We start from the raw sequence: 21,474 nt of genomic DNA on the forward strand, positions 1-21,474 counted from the left end.
TAGACATACCTCCTACCTGCCTCTTCTTTTGTAAGTATTCCAACAATTCCCCCCATACCTTCCTCTTCAATTGAGCCCTTATTGTACCCACCCTTCTAATAATACCTTGCATCTCATTAGCAAATTTCCTCCAGGATCCCATCCTACCCCCTTATTTTTAAATATATTAGTAGCCTCTTCAGTAAGATCCTACCATAAGGGTGGTTGGCAATGATGATGGGCTTTAAACCCTTCTTAATAATAGTCAAGACTCCACTAAATTGCGAGTTTACTCCCCCATACAACACCACCTAGTCCCTAAAGCTTTGCTTTCTCCCACACTTCATATACCAAAAAGATTATGTTCTTGAATCGCCATTGCTGACAACCCCCAATCTTTCACCAACCCCCAAAAAGCTGAATTTTTCTTCCTATCCCTTAGTCCCATAACATTCCAAGTACACCCCTTCATTTCACTTTCCTTAATCATTCTAATGCAGTGGCTAGAACCATCTTCACTTCAGCCTCCTCTTCCCTACCTGAGCTTTCCCTATGTTCCCCCTCTCCTCGTTTTAAGTCACTCCATGTTGTGTCCACCTGCTCGTTAAACCTCCACAAGGAGGACGTTTCCTCCTAGTGGACTAAATGGACTGGATTAAAGAGGAGGACTCAACTCTTCTATGGATTTGCCCCCCCCCCCCCTCCCCCAACCCCCTTTTCCTCAGTTTTGGTTTGATTTTTCCTAGCTCACCTTTAACCTGCCTTAGATTATTTCCCCCTCTTACCTTGGTCCACCCCTATTCCTCAGATCTCCTACCCTCCATGACCATCTTTCCCTTTCCCTTATCTTCTTTATGAACATGTCTCTCACTGGTCCCAACCTTGCTCCCCCCACCTAAGCTCTCCTCCTTCCTTCCCTCTCCATCCATCTTCGTTTTTTTATCCAATCCACATTTCTTGGCTATGTGGCCAAAGCCTCTACATTTAAAACATGCTCCTAAAAGACCCCCAAATTTTAATTTCAGCTCCATCTTTCCTAACTCCCCTAAATCCACTTCTAGCACTTTCAATGTATCCACCAGTGTGTTCCAGGATATGCAAATTTTTTTCGAATGATGCCTATTATCATCGTCTCTTGGTACGAATAGGACTGGACCTAATGCACTAGTCAAGTCCTTCAAAGCAGGTCTCGAAGCCCCATGATATAGACCCACACAGAACAAGCTTCTCTGAGGCTCTTATTTACATCGAAAGCAGGGTCAAAGGGCATATCATGCACACGTTTTGTTCCTCTGCGAAAAGTAGAGCCCTTGTAAGTTCAAGTCGACAATAGTCTTTCCCTTCATGAACAACACATTAAAGAAACCTTTCCCTAAGTAAAATACTTGAGACACAACTTTCTCATAAAAGCCTCATCATGTAGCCATTTCCCAATCTCGGCCTTGAGCGACGGTTTCCTAGAACCACTACACATAGAGAACAAGCTAATCTGCCTTCTGACCAAATCCAAGGGGATATTAACACATACCTTACCACTATGGAATTCCTGCCGAGCTTGAGCATACATGCGCGAAGAAATCCAGTCTTGTTGCAACTTCTTTGCAGCTCTACCACCTTCATGCTCCTCAGGATATCTCTTCATCTCCTCTTTCAGCTCCCAATCCCCCCATCCACCATCTCCTGACACATCAAAATGATCCCATATGCTCGCCATCCTTTGGATCCTATCGACCCACCCACTTACATGTGCGAGACACTCGTCTGCCACCTACCCTCATACTACCTCATGCAAAGTCACATGTGAATTAATTCCCCAAGGACACCCCCAATACACGTCATCCTCACTCTTTCCCCCTTCTCTCTAATACTCAAATTTTCAATGCATGTTTAAAATTTGGTAATTAAAATGGATGCGTAGTAGGAAATCAAATTGTTTTATAAAGTTGAAGATTGCAGATATTTTCAAATGTCATGTACATGTGATTGACACGAAGAAGAAATACAAACGAAAGAGGGTTTCATTAGAAGCTGTGAGGTACTTCGTCATCAGGCCGGTGGGTAGGAGGACCAGGATGGGTGATAAGGCTCTGGGATAGCGGCTTGGGGAAAGGTCCGGAAGAGGTGGTGGAAGCACTAGTAGTGGAGGAGGTGAAAATAGTAGAGCGGCTTGTGCGAGCAGTGGTGGTAGCAGGGGAGCTTTCTTGCTCAAGAGCTCTGAACATTGCCGCCTCCTCGATGGTGAAATCCTCCCCAAAAGATCTGGGCATGGGAGGGGGCGCCAGGGCCAAGGTCCCTTCCAACATTTGGATGACTTTGCTCATGGAGGGCCTGAGTGAAGGCTGCACTTGCATGCACCAGAAGGCAACCTTCAGGGCTCTATCTAGTTCTTCCATTTCCACTCCCTCACTGATTCTCGGATCCACTATGCCGTCCACTTGGTTGTCGTCGAAGTAATGGCGGTAAGCCCATGCGGAGAAGCTCTGTCTGCCGCCGCCAGTCTGGAGGGAGGCCGTAGTGTCGAAGCTTTTCTTGCCGCTGATGGTTTCGAGGACGACCATGCCAAAGCTGAAAACATCAGACTTGACGGTGATGGGGAGGTTGGATCTCCACTCGGGGGCCAGGTACCCTCGGGTGCCGCGAACGAGGGTGGTGACATTGCGGGCTCTGTCCTTGGCATTGGTGAGCTTGGCGAGGCCAAAGTCGGAGACCTTGGCGGTGAAGGTATCATCCAGGAGGATGTTTTCTGGCTTGATGTCACAGTGGATGATGCAGTCTCGGCACTCCTGGTGGAGGTACGTGATACCCCTTGCTGTGCCAAGCAGCACATTGAAGCGCGTCGCCCAATCCAGGGTTTGCATATCATCTTGTTCCTCTGCAAAGAGGTACCTGTCTAGAGACCCATTCTTCATGTACTCGTACACCAGCAGCCTGTGCTTGCCCTCTGCACAGAAGCCGCACAGCCGGACCAGATGCATGTGATGCGTGCTGCCTATTACGGCAACCTCCATGCGGAACTGCTTCTCCCCTTGATCTATCCCCTCCAGCCTCTTTACCGCCACCTCTGTCCTGCTCCCCGCCGCCGACGGCAGCGAGCCCCTGTACACCGCCCCAAAGCCCCCTTCCCCTAACTTCTCCTGAAAATTCTGCGTTGCACTCTTTAGCTCCCTGTAAGATAGCTGCACCGGCGCCCCTGACGCATACTCCAGAAGGGCGTAATGAGCAGAATAACCCCCGAAACGTGGGTTTCTCCGGCAGCACCAGCACCACACAGCCCCTTGCACAAGGGCAATCCCTGCCAGAGTCGCAAACACTGATGCAATGACCGGAACAGTCGCGGAGGTTTTCTTTGACGGAGAGGACACCTCTGCAACTGTGACTGCCGGAGGGGCAGTGCCGCAGAATTTTAAGAAGGAATTGCTGGAAATTGAGAGCTCCCGATAGCCACTGAGCCAGTTGCCGGCCGTAACCGTCTGACAGGTGCCGGATCCGTCGTTAAGTGACGTAGCAGCCGTGCAAAGATCGTTCTCCAGACACCTCTGCGGGCAGTCGCTCTCGTCGAAACGGTAACTGTTACCAGAAATGAAGAGCAGAGTGTTGTTAAGCTGCACCATGCTGGCCGTGGCAGAGTTGCAATTCTGGCCTGCGTTGCCGGCGATGGCCTTGCAGCCCATCCGAGGATTATTCCCGTCCACGAAAGCATACCCTGCTTGCTCTGCACACTCGCAGGAGATGCCGGTGCTGTTGTAGCTGCAGAGCCCGTTGGGGCCGCAGTAGCTATACACCTGGCATTGATCTTCTACGGCCTTCCATGCGACTCTCCAGCCCGACAAACTTCCGACAGACCAGCTGTAGATCTTCAAATTGCCATCGACGTGATCCAAGGTCACCCTCCTGATCACCTGCACCGACGTAACGGTGTAATCATCGCTGTACCATGACTTGATTGCCTGCCCTTGCTTATTGAACACTGTCAGCGATGTGTTCTGCAAGGATGCATAGTCGGAAGTGTTGTCAGTGTTGCTGTACCAGTATGTGTAGCTATTGTTGTAGATGAGAGACAGGTTTCCGGTGGCCTTCATGGTTGCAGAGTAAGCTCCGGCAGTTAACGACTGTGTCTGCTGGAGCTGTTGATTCTCAACCAGTGTGTCTGTGGGACTGGCGAAGCTCTGCCAGAGAATTCTGTCGCTGCTGTTGTGGAGGACGAAGTTTCCGTCGTCCCGCATGGTCGCTCCCGTTACTCCGACGCCTCCTGTGCTGCTGTTCCAGACGGTTGTGACGGAGTCGTTCATTAGAATAAGATTTCCGTCTGAAGAGAGCTCAAGAGAGCCGGATCTACCAACCTGTACATCTCCTCCTGCCGTCCAGACTACGGTGCTGCTGATTTCGGCTGGATAATACAAGATTCCGACAGAGTAGGTGGCGGAATCTACGGCATAGAAGGCCAGCTGAAAGCTGCTGTTGGACGATACCCAACCTGTGTTCTGTTCCGGGAGGAGCTTCGATCCCAGTGTTATGTTGTTGGCAGCATTGATGGCTGCTGGTATGCAAACAAGGTAGAACAGGAAGGCTGGGACCTGATGACGATCATCATGATATCTTTGAGCTGCCGGCATGAATTCTGTGGACGTATGCCGACGGAGGTTGACGGAAGTTCTTGTGAGAGACGGAAGTTTTCTTCAGGGGCAAGGCAATGAAGGAACTGAAGAAATGTAACAAAAGCTACAGGAGTTGTAGAGTTGATCATAAAATCGGGTCTTTGTTAAAGCATGCCCTCGTAGCAAAGCCTCGCGTCAGGTACACTTTATCATAAAATCGATCAAACGGAGCTGATTACGCTTTCTACGAGTGAACTTTTTTGGTTTAGGTACGTACCAACCCACCGTGACCTTTGGATAGCTACATTTCCAAGGCAAATATAATATACATGGGTCCCAATTCCAAACGTTTTCTTTGGTATTAATTAATTAGTGGGATAAGATAGGGAAAGATTAAAGTGGAAGGACCTCAATGGAAAGGTTAAATGAGGGGGTTTTTTTGCTTGTAGACAAGTGTGTGGGGGGGGGGATTTTTCTACAAGAATATGGGCGGTGGCAGATTTTGTGAGGGGTATCGTGGGCTCTTTTTCTGTCGTCTCCACGGGTTTGTTAGGGTTCTCTCCCTCTCTTTCTCTCTCTCTCTTTCTAAAATTTTGCAGATATTTTACAATCAAAATGCTAAAAAATGAGATGACGTCCATAAAAAAGCAACTATGGTGCTCATGCCTCCTATACCAGGTTCAAATATACTTTAATGGCATGTGATTTCAATATTCAAAAGAACCCCATGTCCCGTATTATAATTTTGCATGAGATGGGGAAAAAAGCCAACATAGGCCGTGATTTATTTTGATAATCTTTTGTACTATGCCATGTAGGTACACATCTTATATGTGGCATGAAGCCCTTACATATCTATATTATTTTAAGGAAGAGTTTCATAAAGTTACCACATGGCAAGAATTTGGAGGTTCAGGAAGAAGAGGAGGTTTGGGTAGAATTTGATTTTGGAAGCCTCAAAAGACGTGCGAACCATGGGTTCCCAACTAGTTCAAAGAAATTCAAAGCTTCAAGCAATCATGCATGAGAGAGTATGGCCTTGGCTTGCAAGAATCCCTTACACAAACAAATTCTTTTTTTAAAAAAACTTAGAAGTTTCAATGTTAAACAAGCATTTAACTAAATTTTCGTTGGTTATAGAATTCTACTTGCTTGATGGGCTTTATTGGGGAAAGGTGAGGTTCAAACTAGGGCCCCTTAGTTTAAAAGGCTACAAACTACACCAACTTGGGTCCCCCGCACACTCAACATTTTGGAGTTAATATATGACCAAAATCTTTTTCTTATTAATTAATTAATTGTTGCCAGTTCTTTTTTCCTCGATGATCAAAATGAAGGTTAGCACTAAAGTTCTTTAACTTGTCTTTTTTTAGCAAGAGATTGTGTGAATCTATATGCCACATGGCATGTTTGGCAAATATGAAACCTCTTTTTAGCATAAACCAATTAAAATTTCTTTTTTTAGAATTAATATGGTTGATGGCGCCTCTCTCTCAGCGGCACTTCTCTCTCAGCGTTTCAGAATTCTCCTCTTATTAGTTTGAGGCCACCCCATCTCTCTCTCTCTCTCTCTCTCTCTCTCACACACACACACACACACACACACACACGAGTGAAGGAGAAATAGGTCTCTATCAAAGAAGTGTCTCTCTCTATTTGTTGCTCTCTCTCTCTCTCTCTCTCTCTGCCCCGTGCACATGATCGATGGGGGGACCTATCTAGTATGACCCTTGTTTTTGCCAAAAATCTCTCTCTCTCTCCCTCCGTTGGCATGTGCCATCTTGGGTTCTCGTTGTCTTTGTATGTTTTGGAGGAGAAGGCGTTGAGGAAGGGTGTTGCTCGAAGCAAGGGGGTTGAGATTGACACGATACCTAATGTTAATAACTACCTAAGGTATAGGCATTAAATAATAAGACGGCGTCGAGGAAGGGTGTTGCACGGAGAAGGGGGGTTGAGCTGTAGATACTATAGATACGATACCTAAGGTTAATAACCTTAGGCTCACCTAAGGTGTGGGCATTAAATAATTAATGAATTGTAGATACATACGATACCTAAGGTTAATAACCTTAGGCTCACCTAAGGTGTGGGCATTAAATAATTAATGAATTGTAGATACGATACCTAAGGTTAATAACCTTAGGCTCGCCTAAGGTGTGGGCATTAAATAATTAATGAATTTGGAGTTAATGTGATGGGGATAAGCTTGTAATCTTATTGTTGAAATCTAATCGTTTTGGAGTTTCCAAAGAACTCGTTATTCATAACTTGTTATTCATAGAGTCCAACTACCCAGCATTTTGGGGTTCTAGCATTCTTGAATCAAGGTCATGGGACTTTTAGCTGGCATGATGAAGTTGATTTTGACGTGTCTCAAAGTGGTAGGATTTGCAATGCTAAATAAATTATTTATTGATAAAAAGTTGAGAGAAAAAGATATACTTTCAGGCCTTGGTCATGGCAAAGGTATGGAAATCGATGTAGGTAATGCTTTGTCCTTTGAAATTAGTGAGACGCCGGCCTACGCACACAGATGTGGCCGGGGGGAGCAGGCAGGGCGGATGCAGCTGTTACCAGCCATGGACAGAGTTGGTTTGTTTGTTTCTGATGGGCATCGCACTTTCTCCCCCACAAAAAAAAAAAGTTGACTCTTTTATAATAATACTATAATAATTATTGTTTTTTTGACTAAAGCTTTTCGGTGGCTTCTTTTTGAATTTCAAGGCAGATTCACATTATTCAACCATACCCGAGGCCCCACACACCACACACAAGTCTACCTATCATCCAAGAAAGACAAGGACAAGAAATGACATTTAAAAATGGCCCGTGAGACCAAAAAAGTATGTATATATCTCACTTGCATAAACATGAATATAGTACAAAAAAGCTACATCAACATGAAGATATATTCTTCTTCTTTACCTATTATCTCACTTGCATTAAAAAAAAGTTGAGATCTAACAAGTTTTTTTTTGTTAGCCGAGAACACATCTTCAATCATACTCATCCCATTGTCAAGATCATACTCATCCCATTGTCAAGATCAAAGATTTCACACCTTCTTTGTCTACCAACTTGGCACGGATCTTGAGCTTCAACAAATCAAGTCAAATTAGGCTCCCACCTTCCAAGAGCATGACTCGGACCGATCAAAGCATGATGGGACCTCCATCTTAGACTCCTCCCTAGACATAAAGGTAAATAATCTCCTTTCTTAGCATGTCACTAAAGCATCTCCACCATGTCATGGGGAAGGCAAGCCATTGTTCTGCTAAGCTTGTCAGTTCACCCTTCTCTAAGTTTTCCTTCTTACCATCCTTCATTCATCGTCTTTCTTCATTTAAGTTCCTAGGGTAGCCTCTGCCTTTTGCATAGGCATTGTTTCCTTTTTATTGGTATCCATCTTCTTACCATCCTCCATTCATCGTCTTTCTTCATTTAAGTTCCTAGGGTAGCCTCTCTCTTTTGCATAGGCATTGTTTCCTTCTTATTGGTAGGGCCATCTTCGCCATACAATCTTTGCATAGTGATAAATCGTTTTACACCAGTAGCATGTTGTAATGAAGGGGGCTTGGAATTAGACTCAAAGGGAGCCTATGGGCATGGATATGACTTGGCAAGTATGGAGGCCCAACATTAATGAGTGTGGTAGGCAAGTATATAAGTGAATATTGTAACTAGGGACATAACTCACTTTTTACTAATGAAATCATACTTCTTGGAGCTCCATGCTTTTATGGCTATGGTGGTACTCTCTTGAGTGCATGTGGTACTCCATCATGAGTGCATGTGGTATTCCATTATGAGTGTAATATTTCTCTCTTTCTCTCACTATCATTACAGTGGTATCAGAGCCTTGTCTTTGATCCCAGCTTTCTTAAAATTTTTAAAATTTTTGTATTTTCTTGATTTTCTTGGAATTTTTTTTGATTTTCTTGATTTTGATGGATTTCTTGATCAAGAAATGGGGGCATGGGGAGTGTGGGATGCTGGAATTCTCTTGGATTTTTTATTTGATTAATGTTTTGGAGGGTTATGGGTCACTGTGGATTCCAAGCCCCCTTTCCAAGAAGTGTCGGCTTCCTTCCACTTTAAGGTGGGGATAGATAGCACCTAATGATTCTCTCTTGTGTTTTTTATGCTATGTTATTCTTTATTAATCAAAATAGTCCATAAGCTAAAAATAGATGCACGCTTATGCATGGGCTTGTCCTTTACAAAAATGGGGGTTGCTTTTAACACAAGCTTAGGTAAAGTGTTCCTATCTAAACACTAAAGGATAATTACAAAGTGAACCCCAAGGGCTAATTCACATGCAAATAAATAAATCCACGCCTAATATAACAAAAGTGGATGGCTCAATAGGTCCATGCTTGAATATATCAAAATGGGACGGCCAATAACAATATAAAATCTCGTAGTAGACACTACGATAAAAATATCAAAATGAGAACCATCTCGGCAATAGCTCACACCATATCGCCGCCATCACATCCCAGCCAATCCGGCTTACGAGCACACGGCCTGTCAATCTCACCAACCTACAAGGTTGTCCATTCAAACACACTACGAGTTAGTAACACATGCTACAAGTCCACGACAGCACATAAGTAATAAATCCAACACTTAGTTCTAGCTATCCCTAATTTCATATGTCATACACATGGAATATTTGGAATCACCTAAGTGCCATGCTTCAAACATAGTGGTAATTAAGCATCCCCAAATTAACCACAGAAGGATGGACGGACAAACTGTGACATTTCCATGCAATGAGGAAGACAAAGTGAAGTAAATGACATACAAATTTGGAGGCAAAGCTAGATAATGGTGGTTGTAAGTAATGCATAAGTATAAATGGGATTGGGTAAATCTAGCCTATGAAGTTGTAAAAGCTAGATAATGGTGGTTGTAAGTAATGCATAAGTACAAATGGGATTGGGTAAATCTAGCCTATGAAGTGGTAAAAAATTTTACGGCTACTTAAGAGCAACGGAGCTTTAGGGAAAAATGCATGCCATTATTACATGTGAATTCATTGCCTAAGTATGCCGAGGAATATTGGTACCTTTCCTTCTCCGAACCTTTGAGAACAAGGAGACCATAGGTGGATTTGTACAAAAATTAGGCAAGTGGTCCAATGCATCATGGATATTGACAATTACATTGCTCTTAATGAGATCATGTTATTAGTGGAGCTCTTCTACAAGCCTACCCTGTCTATACATGGGCTTTCTACTAGGAGTTCACTTCAGTCCACATCTCTTATTGGAAGCCATTGCTATGGGGATACTTAAAGTGATGAAGGTGATGCTAATGATTTATGTCAAGTGGCTTCAATGCATGTATGGATGGCTGAAAATGAACCAGTGGACAGCCATGAAGATGCAAGTGTTGATGGGGAAGATGAAGAGCAAATGCATGGATCTCTTCTTGGGGAGAATTGTATGGATAAAGATGAATGCAATGAGACTCTTCTTGATGAAGGAGACAACAACTCTTACGAAGATCTTCATGGTGTTGCATTGCATGAGGGATTTGTGGTTACTGACCATGAAGATATGGCACATGATGTGAATTCACAAAATGATGGTGTGGATGAAAGCAATAATGTGGTTGATTGTGATCCTTATGATGATGTTTATGAGGAAAATGCTTTGGGTAATGATGATGAAGATGCTTTGGTTTATGGAAGTGATTCACAAGTGGACTTTGATGGGGCAGATCTTTGGTTGGTGATGACAGTTTCAACCATGATGTTTCATACCCATTTGATAGTGGTATACATGGAAAGATTCTTGATGTGGATTCATTTCCATATGATCCGGGTGGACAACATACATTGCCACTTGAAGCGGATGGATTTCCATATGACCCGGGTGGATACTATGCATTTCCACTTGAAGCGGATGGGTTTCCTTTTGAATCGGGCATTTTTGGAAGTCAACCTTATTTATGGGTACTTGGTGTGGGTCGCCTATTACCTTATGCTTGAGTCTTCATGAAAAAAGTACAGTTGTATAGTGTCTTTAGATAGCTATATGCATGGAATGGGATGATGGCATAAAAGGTATCATTACTGCAAATTTATAGTATGGACAGCCATGGCCATTGGTGTACTTCACCACTCATCAATCAACGCTCAACAAGACTCCTTATGGATATCATAGAGAGCAGTCCATATGTACATCAAATAAGTGGACAGCTCTATGTGGAGTTCTCTTGTGTGAGGCACTTTTGGAGTTGCAACAAATGTACTTCTACATTCATGAGAGAAGTCAAGAAGATTCCCAACAACCCATATATTGTTCCATACATGGTTTTGAGGATGAAACCTTTGGGTGGGGATGGTTTGTAATGAAAGGGGTTTGGAATTAAACTCAAAGGGAGCCTATGGGCATGGATATGGCTGGGCAAGCATGGAGGCCCAACATTAATGAGTGTGAAAAGGTGGGCAAGTATGTAAGTGAATATTGTAACTAGGGGCATAACTCACTTTTTACTAATGAAATCATACTTCTTGGAGCTCCATGCTTATATGGCTATGGTGGTACTCCCTTGAGTACATGTGGTACTCCATCATGAGTGCATATGATACTCCATTATGAGTGCAATCTTTCTCTCTTTCTCTTACCATCATTACACATGCATTCAGGACTGAGGAGGAAGTCATTGGTTTTTAGTAGCAATTTGCCATCTCCTACTACCATGTTTATATCCACAAATGTTGGAGCTTGGCATTCTATAAACTATAAGGGAATGACCCTATATCGACACCCATACCGCCTCTTTAGATTTAGATTTTTTTGCCTTTATCCTCCCCCATCATCAATAAAAGCGTCAATACAGGACCTTCAGTATAACCCTTGGGAGAAGTGGATGTCATTAAAAGCATCGGAATATACATCGATATATTTGTCGATATAATTGTCGGTATAGACATCAGAATACGAACACATTGACAATTATAATGACATTATTACTAATTATGGTTGTAACTAACACTTATATTGACGATTTTTCGATGAGCATACTGACTTTATATTAATTTTTTTAGTAGGATGGGACAGATTGGGGCCGTAACTCTGCCAATCCCACTCTATCCCACTTTGCCATTAGTACCATAATAGGTACTCAAAATTGAGAGAGACTGAAGGAAAAGTGTTCAAAAGCCTCTTCAGGAATTCCCTAGTCATTGTAGCTTGAGAAAATGTATGTTAATGATATCCTAATCTAGATCGATCTAATGGCTGTCTAAAATCAGTATCTATAATATAAATGAAAGGATGTATTTTTCTATAAGAATCCATTTGAGAAGATAAATAAATAAATATTTTTTCATGATTTTTCGGATTGTTGGGTTCTAGTTTCAGATTGGTACTTTGAACATATAGTTAATTGAACCTTGCCTTTGTGCGTGAGTTTTGATGTTGGAACGAGTTAGAACTAGTAGAGGCTGAGATTTGAAAGGGTGAAGAGGTGGAATTTCTTAATTGAAATGTTCTACCACACTTTTCACATTGCCCCAGTTTGGTGGAATGGGAAATCACTGGCTGCAAAGTCTCCACAGAATGAAGTTTCCACGTCTCTCTAGATCTCTTTCTAGCACTTGAAGAGAACTTTTAAGCTCCTTGGCTTATGTCTCCAAGAACTTATCTGTCAAGACCTTTAAGACCCTTGGAGAAGGAATTCTAATTCTTAAAGTAAAAAATTAGAGCATAGCATATACTTGCACAAATTAAAAGCATAAGCCTTAATAAACAAAATTAAATAAACGGAGAGAGATGAAAAATAGAGTAGAGATCACCATCGACATAAGATTGGGTTGAATTCCCTTAGATGGGTATGGCCCTTGTACCACTCACCCATATTTATATGTATTAGAAAAAGCTTACTTATAACTTCAAAAAACAAAGCACAAGTGCTTTTGATTTTTTGAGCGTAAAACCTCTATAAAAATAGAGCAAGCATAAAATGCTATTTGGTACAAAGGTATAAGACCTTAGCCTTACAAAAATATTAATGCCTAAATATGAAACGATAAAAGGTGTTCACATGTATTCTAAGTTATCTCATAGTGGTCCAACACATGTTCCACCCACGATTAACATATAACCTACCACTCATATCATCAGCTACATCCAATATTAGTTACCACACATAGTTGATTAAATATATTAATCCTAACCATATCATACCAGCGCACACAGCTAATTAAACACATTAATCTTGGTAAACGATATAAATAAAAGGTGCATCCAAAATAAAATATTCCGAAATAAAACAATGGGTGTTCCCATAGATGTTATGACTAATATTCCCTCTTGCTTGGGTTACAATTGACCTAAATTACGTGGATTGTAAGAGTGAATGAGATTTTGGTAAGAACAAAAAAACTTTTTTGGCATCCATTTGGCATCTTCAATAGGATGAATATTGAAAGTCACAAGATACTTAAGTGTTGCATGTACGTGTAGTGATGGTCTCATGGTCAATAATAAACTCAGGCACAAGATGTTCTTCTTGATTGTTTCCTGTTAGAGACTAATTCTTTCAATTCTATTCTCTTAGCTTATTCTTCATTTAATTGAGCTTGAAGAGATAGAAGTTGCTCAAAAATATAAGGGGGTTGCGGTTTTGACATGATGAGGAATTGAGAAAGAAAATAAAATTTTAAAAATTTTATAGTAATTAAGATAAGCAAAAAATAATATGTGAGGAGTAGTACTTACAGTCCTTGCTTTGAATTTTTTGAAGTTGTATGTTGTCTTAATTTTTGTGGAGCAAGAATCCCAACTTCAAGTATCACAAAGCTCGTAAGTGGTATTTGAAGCCTTCAAGAATGAATTATTGAAGAAGCCTAGAACTGCCTTGAAAGAATGCGTGTAACCAATCCGTGAACCTTTTTTCTTTCTTTGTAGGATTTTGCTGTATGGGTTCTAGGATAGAAAGCTATAGAACTTTTGAGAAAGCTATAAGGTGAAAGATATATTATAAAGCTTTTTGAAAAGTGTGTGGGGTTGTAAGTTCTTGAGGCTCTTAAGGCATTAAGAGCCTCAAGAAAGCTATAGAACTTTTGAGAAAGCTATAAGGTGAAAGATATATTATAAAGCTTTTTGAAAAGTGTGTGGGATTGTAAGTTCTTGAGGCTCTTAAGGCATTAAGAGATAGAAGTTGTAGCACTTTGAGGCTCTCAATATGTGTTGTAAAAGCTTTATAACATAAGCTTAATAATATAGGCTTTATAGTGTAGGTTGCAAATTGCACAAAAGAAATAATACAGATGTTGGCCAGAAAATCATAAGGAAAGAGAAAAGAGCATTGGTGATGGGGGTGGCTAGCAGTTTAATGCCACAACAACAAAGAGAAAATGGCCAGCGGGGTGAGAGAAAAACGGCCAATGCAAAAGAGAAGAGAAGGAGAAAATCAATAGGCATAGCGCACACACATAAAAGAAAATTTTGAAATATCTTTCTTTGGGAAAAGAATATTCAAAGGAGAAATAGAAGTCTCTCCATTGTCTATTATAGATTTTTTGAGTTGAGCAACTCTTCAAATTTTGAAATTAGATGAGGATTGTTGCAAACCTACTCATTCCATCCATTGGATTTTAGTGAGGGTGAAAGAATCAAAAGGTGGTTTTCCTTGTTGAGAGTGGTATTTGGTATGTGAAAAGTGGTTTTTGAAAAAAGGTGACAAAGATGGGTAGCCCTTTATCTAAAGCTTCATCCAATGGTTCACAAAAAGCACATAAACTACTTAATCTTTTGTTCAAAGGTTTTTACACCCTTGCCTTTTTATCCTTTTGCATTTCCTTGTCTTCTTTATCATTTGGCTTTGGCTTTTTCTGTGAGCTTCTTTCTTTCTCCAAAAGTACTTATACCCTTTACAATAAATTTCTTGACACATTCCCAGTTCTTTGGCCTTCCCTTTCAAGTATTCTTTCTTTATTTTAAGCTTTAGTATTTACCATAAATCAAATCTTTGGCCTTTGTTATAATTACATAAACCTTGCTTTTGAATTTTTCTTCAAAAATACTTCTCCTTGAGTGGTCCTCAAAGCTTGATACCATGTTAGGACCTTTAAGACCCTTGGAAAAGGAAATCTAATTCTCAAACTCAAAAAGTAGAGCATAGCATATACTTACACAAATTAAAGACATAAAATAAACAAAGAGAGATTGAAAATAGAGAAGAGATCACCATCAATACAAAATTAGGTTGATCTCCCCTGGATGAGTATGGCCCTTATACCACTCGCCCATATTTATATGTATTAGAAAAATCTTGCTCCTCAAAAAAATAACTTCCAAAAACAAAACATAAGTGCTTTTGAGTTTTTGAGCATAAAAGCTCTACAAAAATATAGCATGCTACAGTTAAAAAGTCTTGGGCCTACCAAAAGTATAAAATATTATTTGGTATGTACAAAGGTATGAGGCCTTAGCCTTACAAAAATATTATTTGGTATGTACAAAGGTATGAGGCCTTAGCCTTACAAAAATATTAATGCCTAAATATGAAACCATAAAAGGTGTTTACATGCCTTCCAAAATATCTCATAATGGTCCAACACATGTTCCATTTGTGAGATTGACACATAATCCGTCACTCAATCATCGCCTACATCCAAAATAATATTAGTCGGGGCACACAACTGATTAAATACATTAATCTTGACCATATCATACCAGTGCACATAGCTGATTAGACATATTAATCCTAGCAAATGGTATAAATAAAAGGTGCATCCAAAATGAAATATCTTGAAATAGAATAATGGGCATCCCCATAGAGGTTATGAGTATATTTATCTTTGCTTTCCATTAAACTAGCATATTCTTCATTATTTTTCTTTAAATTTCTTATCTCCTCTTCATATTCATCTAGTTTATCTATGGTTGCTCTTAATTCTCTAGATCAAATAGCTTTCTTTTTAAGTTGTTTAATTTTTTGAACATCCTAAGTTTGTTGGTCTTCCAATTCTGCATTTCTTTTCTCCAACTCTTAATTGGCTAGCTACTTTGCATTGTGATGGTAAGATTTAATGTGTTCTTTATAAATAATACATTCTCGTTAAACATGGTTAAGCTGTTCATCCTACTTAAAAAGAACTTTTTTGCCGTTATCATTATGATTTTAAGCTTCAGTAAGACTAGGCCCCTAAAGTCTTTGTTGGTACCCATACATAGCCTCCTATAGTTGGTGATAGCCTGAACATGGCCTAGTCCGCGGATCCACCTATTGTGGATGTGTCATTTGGATTTCATGCTCGTAGTTACGATCAATAAAAAATTTAAATTATTCTATATAACCAACATATAAATCTTCCATGAGCTACTTGATCTGAGCTTCATGTGCCTACATCATTGTACGTGAGCTCATAGACCTCCACATCTTTAGTAGCATCCATTACATCACTTTAGCTTTACAAGATCTAGAGTTTTGCTCGATTAACTTTAGATGTAACCTCATGTTGATTCATTATAAATAGATGCTTGGTTATAAAATTTTGACATTTTAATTCTGATTTTGAATATTTTCTAGAAGTCTAAGATTTCCTCTTTGTATTCTAGTCTTAACCGCATTAGACTATGAAACATCTTCTCTGAGCGCCTCTAAAGTCTGCCTCAAGGTCGCCTGTTTTGCTTCCAAGGTTTCCACTTTGTGCCGAAATTGCAAACATTTTTGCCAATTCAGCTTTGGATTTTGTTAGTTTAGCTGCTTTGGACAAGTTTAGAACATTTTGTAAATCATCCTTTTGATCTGTCAATGATACGAATGCACCAGTTGCTTTTTTTGCATAGTGGAAATATATTTACATGTAGCCTACAACAATAAAATTGTATCACTTCCACCTCATCTAGAAAAATTAAAGGAGTGGAACTTCCTGCTACATCAGGAATCTCCACAGTCATCTATACTGGTTCTTGCTCTTCCAATTCTTTGGATTCCCTGAGTGCCTTTGTTTGTGTCTGTACTTTTATCTCCAATTCTTTCTTTGGGGGTTTGTCTGTCTAAACTTATTGACTAAATAAATAATGCCAAAGGTTTATCTCTATTCACAGGAAAGAAAATCTACAACTGCATGCTCACATTTAGGCCTTTATTCTATGGTAAACTCAAACTCCTATAATAATAACCACCATCTTGCTAGCGTACTGGTGAGATTAGGCTTGCTCACCAGATAAACCAATTCTTGGTGATCAACATGGAAAACAAAACGATTACCTAAAAGATAATGTCTAAACTTATTAAAATCTCTTTGTTGTGGAGTAAATCTTTTTTGTAGCAGACATCATCCGGATTGCATAATAAATTGGTGAGTGAAACCATCCTCCTTTAGTTTGTTACATTAATGCACTTCCAATAATGGTAACATCCGATGCATCCACAAAAACATGAAATAATCTCTACCAATCCAAAGGTTACACTATTAGCATTGTTTTTGCTAACATCATTTTGAGATGTTGGAATGCTAGCTCTCACATTTATCATTCCATGTATGTTAAGCATTCTTCTTTATGAGTATGTACATTGGATACACCACATGTGCCAAATAACGAAGGAGCCTTATGTGCCATTTGACGTGCCTAAGAAACCTACCCAATTTTTTGATCTTGTGTGGAGCTTGAAGCCTAACTATAACGATCACCTTCTGACAGCATACTGACTTCGGATATCCTCCATCTATAAGGACACCAACTATCTTACCTTTGAATGTTTGTGACCTCTGGGACTGCTTCATTATAGTCCAAAAACTAGATCTGTGTTATACTGCATGTGCCTGTTTACTATTGGCTTAAACTAGTTCTACTGATCCACATTGTACTGCTGCATGTACTTGCTGCTAGCTTAAACTTCCACCAATTTCTCCACAGGTACTATTAGGCACTACACACAAGAGTTGATCCAATGCAATGTTGAGCTTCATCTTCTGTAAGTCCTCCTTGGATCATATTCACATGATTCTTTAGCTATCTATCCCTTGCTTCCAAAATTTTGAGGCAAAATGACTACCTCTCTCTTGGTCGAGCACTACTCAAATCATGGATGCCATTATCCTTAATTAAGCTAACTTTTGGTACTTAAAATGTGTTCTTTTCTTCTTCCTAGACTTCAACGATATGCTTTGTTGTGTCAAACAGTTTCTTTACAACTTTGTTGGCTTTGCGGCCTGATTTTGGTACTTGTACCAGACATCCGATCGCAATCCAGATCCAACTTCCCCTGCACTTGCACCTTGAAGCTTAGCCCATGCTGCCACTAGTCGTTCTTTGATCATCTTTCGCTTTTGGCTTTTCTTCTTCTTGTTCCTATGCTTAGATTTTGAATCCAACTCTACATCTGAGTCATCATCCGAAGTGTCATCCTTTGAGGAAGCATTTAGAGAAGAAGTCCCGGATCTCATCTTGCATGCTTAATCTCATGGATTATAGAAAAAAATGTATTTTGAAACAAAGTGTTCCTAAACATATGCAATAGAGTCCATGCATAAGACTATGCATAGAGTCTAAAACCAATAGTGCATAAAACAAATAAAATAAATGCTCTCAATAGCACTCGGGGGTGCACCATAAGAAAATACGATGACTTTAAGGCTTACTCATGAAGCTTTCCTGCTTGTAAGCTTCAACAAAGAAAACATAGTAACAAAGAACCAAAATAAACAAGAAAACATTAGCTCATGCATGTTGAAACTAAAGAACCTAGCTGAGAGTATGAATGCTCCCAAGCCTAAAATAACAACCTCCCAAGCATTGGGTGGTGCAACAAAACCATAGCCATGATGCGATAAGAAAAGATGATGCAAAAGACGGTCTCTCATCTATGGATAACGTGGTTTCTTAAATGCCTACTGTACGGTACCAAACCTAAGAAGAAAAACTAGTAAAACTATAAAAAAAAAACCAAAACAAAACTTTAAAAAACCCTAACCCTAACACATAGGAAACTCTACTTATTTGCAAGGGAGAGGATGAGGGAAGAATGAGGGTGTAGGGTTGAGAGGGTAGGCATGAGAGACGAGGGAAAAGAGGAGCCTTAAAAAAAAAAACTAAACTAAAAGAAACCTTATAAACTTAAAAAACCCTAACCCTAACACACAGGAAACCCTTAATTGCTTGTAAGGGAGATTATGTGGTGAGAGAGATTGAAGAGAGGGCCTCCGCAGGAGGAGAGGGAAAAGATGTTATTTTAGAAATTTGAAAAGAGGAGAAATGTTCTCGAGTTTATGTTTCTCCACCATTGCTATAAATTTTCTCTAGATTTGGTATATACATCAATATGTGTGTTGGTATGTACATCAAAGTACCGATGCACATATCTATGTATGCATCGATAAAAGAATTTATCGATGTTGTCAATTTTGTTTGGACCCTTGCTTAATACTAGAAAAATTCTTGTTGGTATCAACACCGACATACAAAATTTTGTTATACATATATCATGCATCTTATCAATGTATGAATCAATGAATTTTTTTATCAATGGTATGGCTTTTCTTTGGATGCTTGACACCAACAAACAAAATGTAACTATACATATATTATGCATCTTATTTTTTCAAAGACCTATCATGTTCCTCTCTCTCTCTCTCTCTCTCTCTCTCTGGTTTTCCAATGAAGCATGTAGATAATTATTCATCTTCAAAGGCTGAGTGGTGGAGAGAGTACAATGTCCTTGCACACATTTTCCAATGAAGCATGTAGATAATTATTCATCTTCAAAGGCTGAGTGGTGGAGAGAGTACAATGTCCTTGCACACATTGGAAGTACTTGATTACAAGGGTATGTCAAATCACCATCCAACATGTTGAACGATATAGAGAGTTTGGTAGATCCATTTTGTAACACATAGGAAACTCTAATTTAGTAAGTTAATGGCTTTGTTAGTCTCTCTCTCTCTCTCTCTCTCTCTCTCTCTCTCTCTCTCAATCTTGCTCAGTCTCTTAATCATTGTATCTACTTAGGATGTGAATGATACACGCTACATGCAAGTACAACCTAATTCGATCAAGGCACTAAAGGAGAGGCATAGTAAGGGACACAATTCAATCAACACCCATAGAAGAACCAAGAGAAGAGTTAAAAAGATTAGGGGAGGAGATAGAGCTTGAGCTCTTGCAAGCACCCACACATAACAATGGATAAGACACACACATAGATGGAAGGTAAAAATCTTCTTCTACTTGCTGCTCTCTCAAAAGAGGTCTACAAAAGATAAGTGAAAACCAACATAAGTACTAGAGTAGTATGTACAACCTATCCATAATGTGAACCTACTAAGTAGGTGAGCTAGCAAGATAAGTATGTCATAACTTGGTTGAACTAGCTAGGTATAGTCTAACTATAGAATCACTGGTGAAGACCGATCATGTGCTTGGTCCGTGCATGAAACACTATGAACCTCTGTGTCTTTGGTCTGTGCATGAAACATTGGGTTCCTAGCCAACTGTATGCTACTAAGGACAACATGCTTGTCCACATGTAGCCATAATTCTCCAAGTAGCTTACGTAACCAAGATACCTCACCTGCTACTATTGTAGCACCCTTATACTCTGCCTCTATACTCAACAAGGCAACTGTATTAATTCGTGTTGCTCCATGTAATAGCACCACTCTCAAAGGAAAACATAAACTTGCTAGTAGATCTTTTGTCCAAGATGCTACTAGCCCAATTTGCATAAACTTGCTAGTAGATCCTCTATTTATAATGCTACTAGCCCAATCAATAAGTGTATATTAAACTATAACAATATACCAATTTTATAGAAGAGGTTATAATCCAATGTGGACCTCACCTAGCATAGTGATTGGCTAACTTGTATTCTATGTGCAACCACCTCCTCCTGTGCATCAGTCCCAATCGAGTCTTTTATAGCAACATACCAACTGCTCATTTCATCAAAGACAATATCCATGCTCACCATCATCTCACATGTGATAGGGTTATAACTTCAGTATCCCTTTTTCTCAAGGGAGTAACCAATGAGCACACATTTTTTAGCCTTTGGATCCAACTTACTATGTAGCTCTTTAGGAATGTGTACATATACAATGCATCCAAACACTTTCAAGTGTGACAAATCAGGTTTTCTACTAGTATACTTCTCCTCTAGAGTCACTCCATGCACTACCGCTATGGGAGTCCTATTCATAATGTAAACTATAGTCGCAAATTGCTTCAGTCCTATAATGGTAAGGCATGCTCTTCTCATCCCATCAATGCATGAGAAACCTCTGTAATGTGCCTATTCTTCTGGGTCAACAACAACACCATTTTGCTGCGGAGTGTACTTGCATGTGAATTGCCTCTGAATTCCATTCTTTCTCAAGTACTCACACTGAACTTATTGGAGAAGCACTTTCCCCCTTCATTTGACCTTAGGCACTTAACATGTAAACTTATTTGCTTTTCAACCAACATTCTGAAAGTGAGTAAACACTTCACTTTTCTCTTTCATGAAATAGACCCACACCTTCCCATTAGAGGGCATTTGAAAATATTTTGGGCCTTTTTCTAATGAAAGTAATTAGCAACGGACTAATAGGAATAGAGGATTATGCACATTTGGTCTCCTTTGAATATAGGGAGGGAGACTAGGTAGTAGGGAGAGGGACTAGGCCTTGAGCACTAATAATGGAGGGAGACTAGGTAGTAGGGAGAGGGACTAGGCCTTCATCATCAGCACTAATAATTACACTTGTCCCTTTCAAAAAAAAGGGGGGTTAGGATAGTTGTGGTCCCACCATTTTGGTGGCTCAAAATCCTTAAAATTTTAAAATTTTTGAGATCCCCCAAAACAATCACTTTTCCCTCCAAAAACCCATCTCAAATTTCATTGTAGTAAAAAGTTTCATTTTCAAGTCCGCTCCCCTTCCCTCGCACCATGG

At 40.0% G+C, this 21,474-nt stretch overlaps 1 pseudogene across 1 annotated transcript; it reads right to left on the bottom strand.

Annotated features, from left to right (window-relative positions):
* Positions 1–1,897: 1,897 nt before the first annotated feature.
* On the bottom strand, positions 1,898–4,868 carry LOC147638380 (G-type lectin S-receptor-like serine/threonine-protein kinase At1g34300 pseudogene; annotated as a pseudogene). The gene has a single exon (XR_015265861.1). The product of XR_015265861.1 is annotated as a G-type lectin S-receptor-like serine/threonine-protein kinase At1g34300 pseudogene (transcript).
* Positions 4,869–21,474: the final 16,606 nt, after the last annotated feature.

The sequence above is a fragment of the Cibotium barometz genome, chromosome 5 (assembly GCF_041138505.1).
Source record: "Cibotium barometz isolate CiBa-2024 chromosome 5, ASM4113850v1, whole genome shotgun sequence".
Taxonomy (NCBI): domain Eukaryota; kingdom Viridiplantae; phylum Streptophyta; class Polypodiopsida; order Cyatheales; family Cibotiaceae; genus Cibotium; species Cibotium barometz.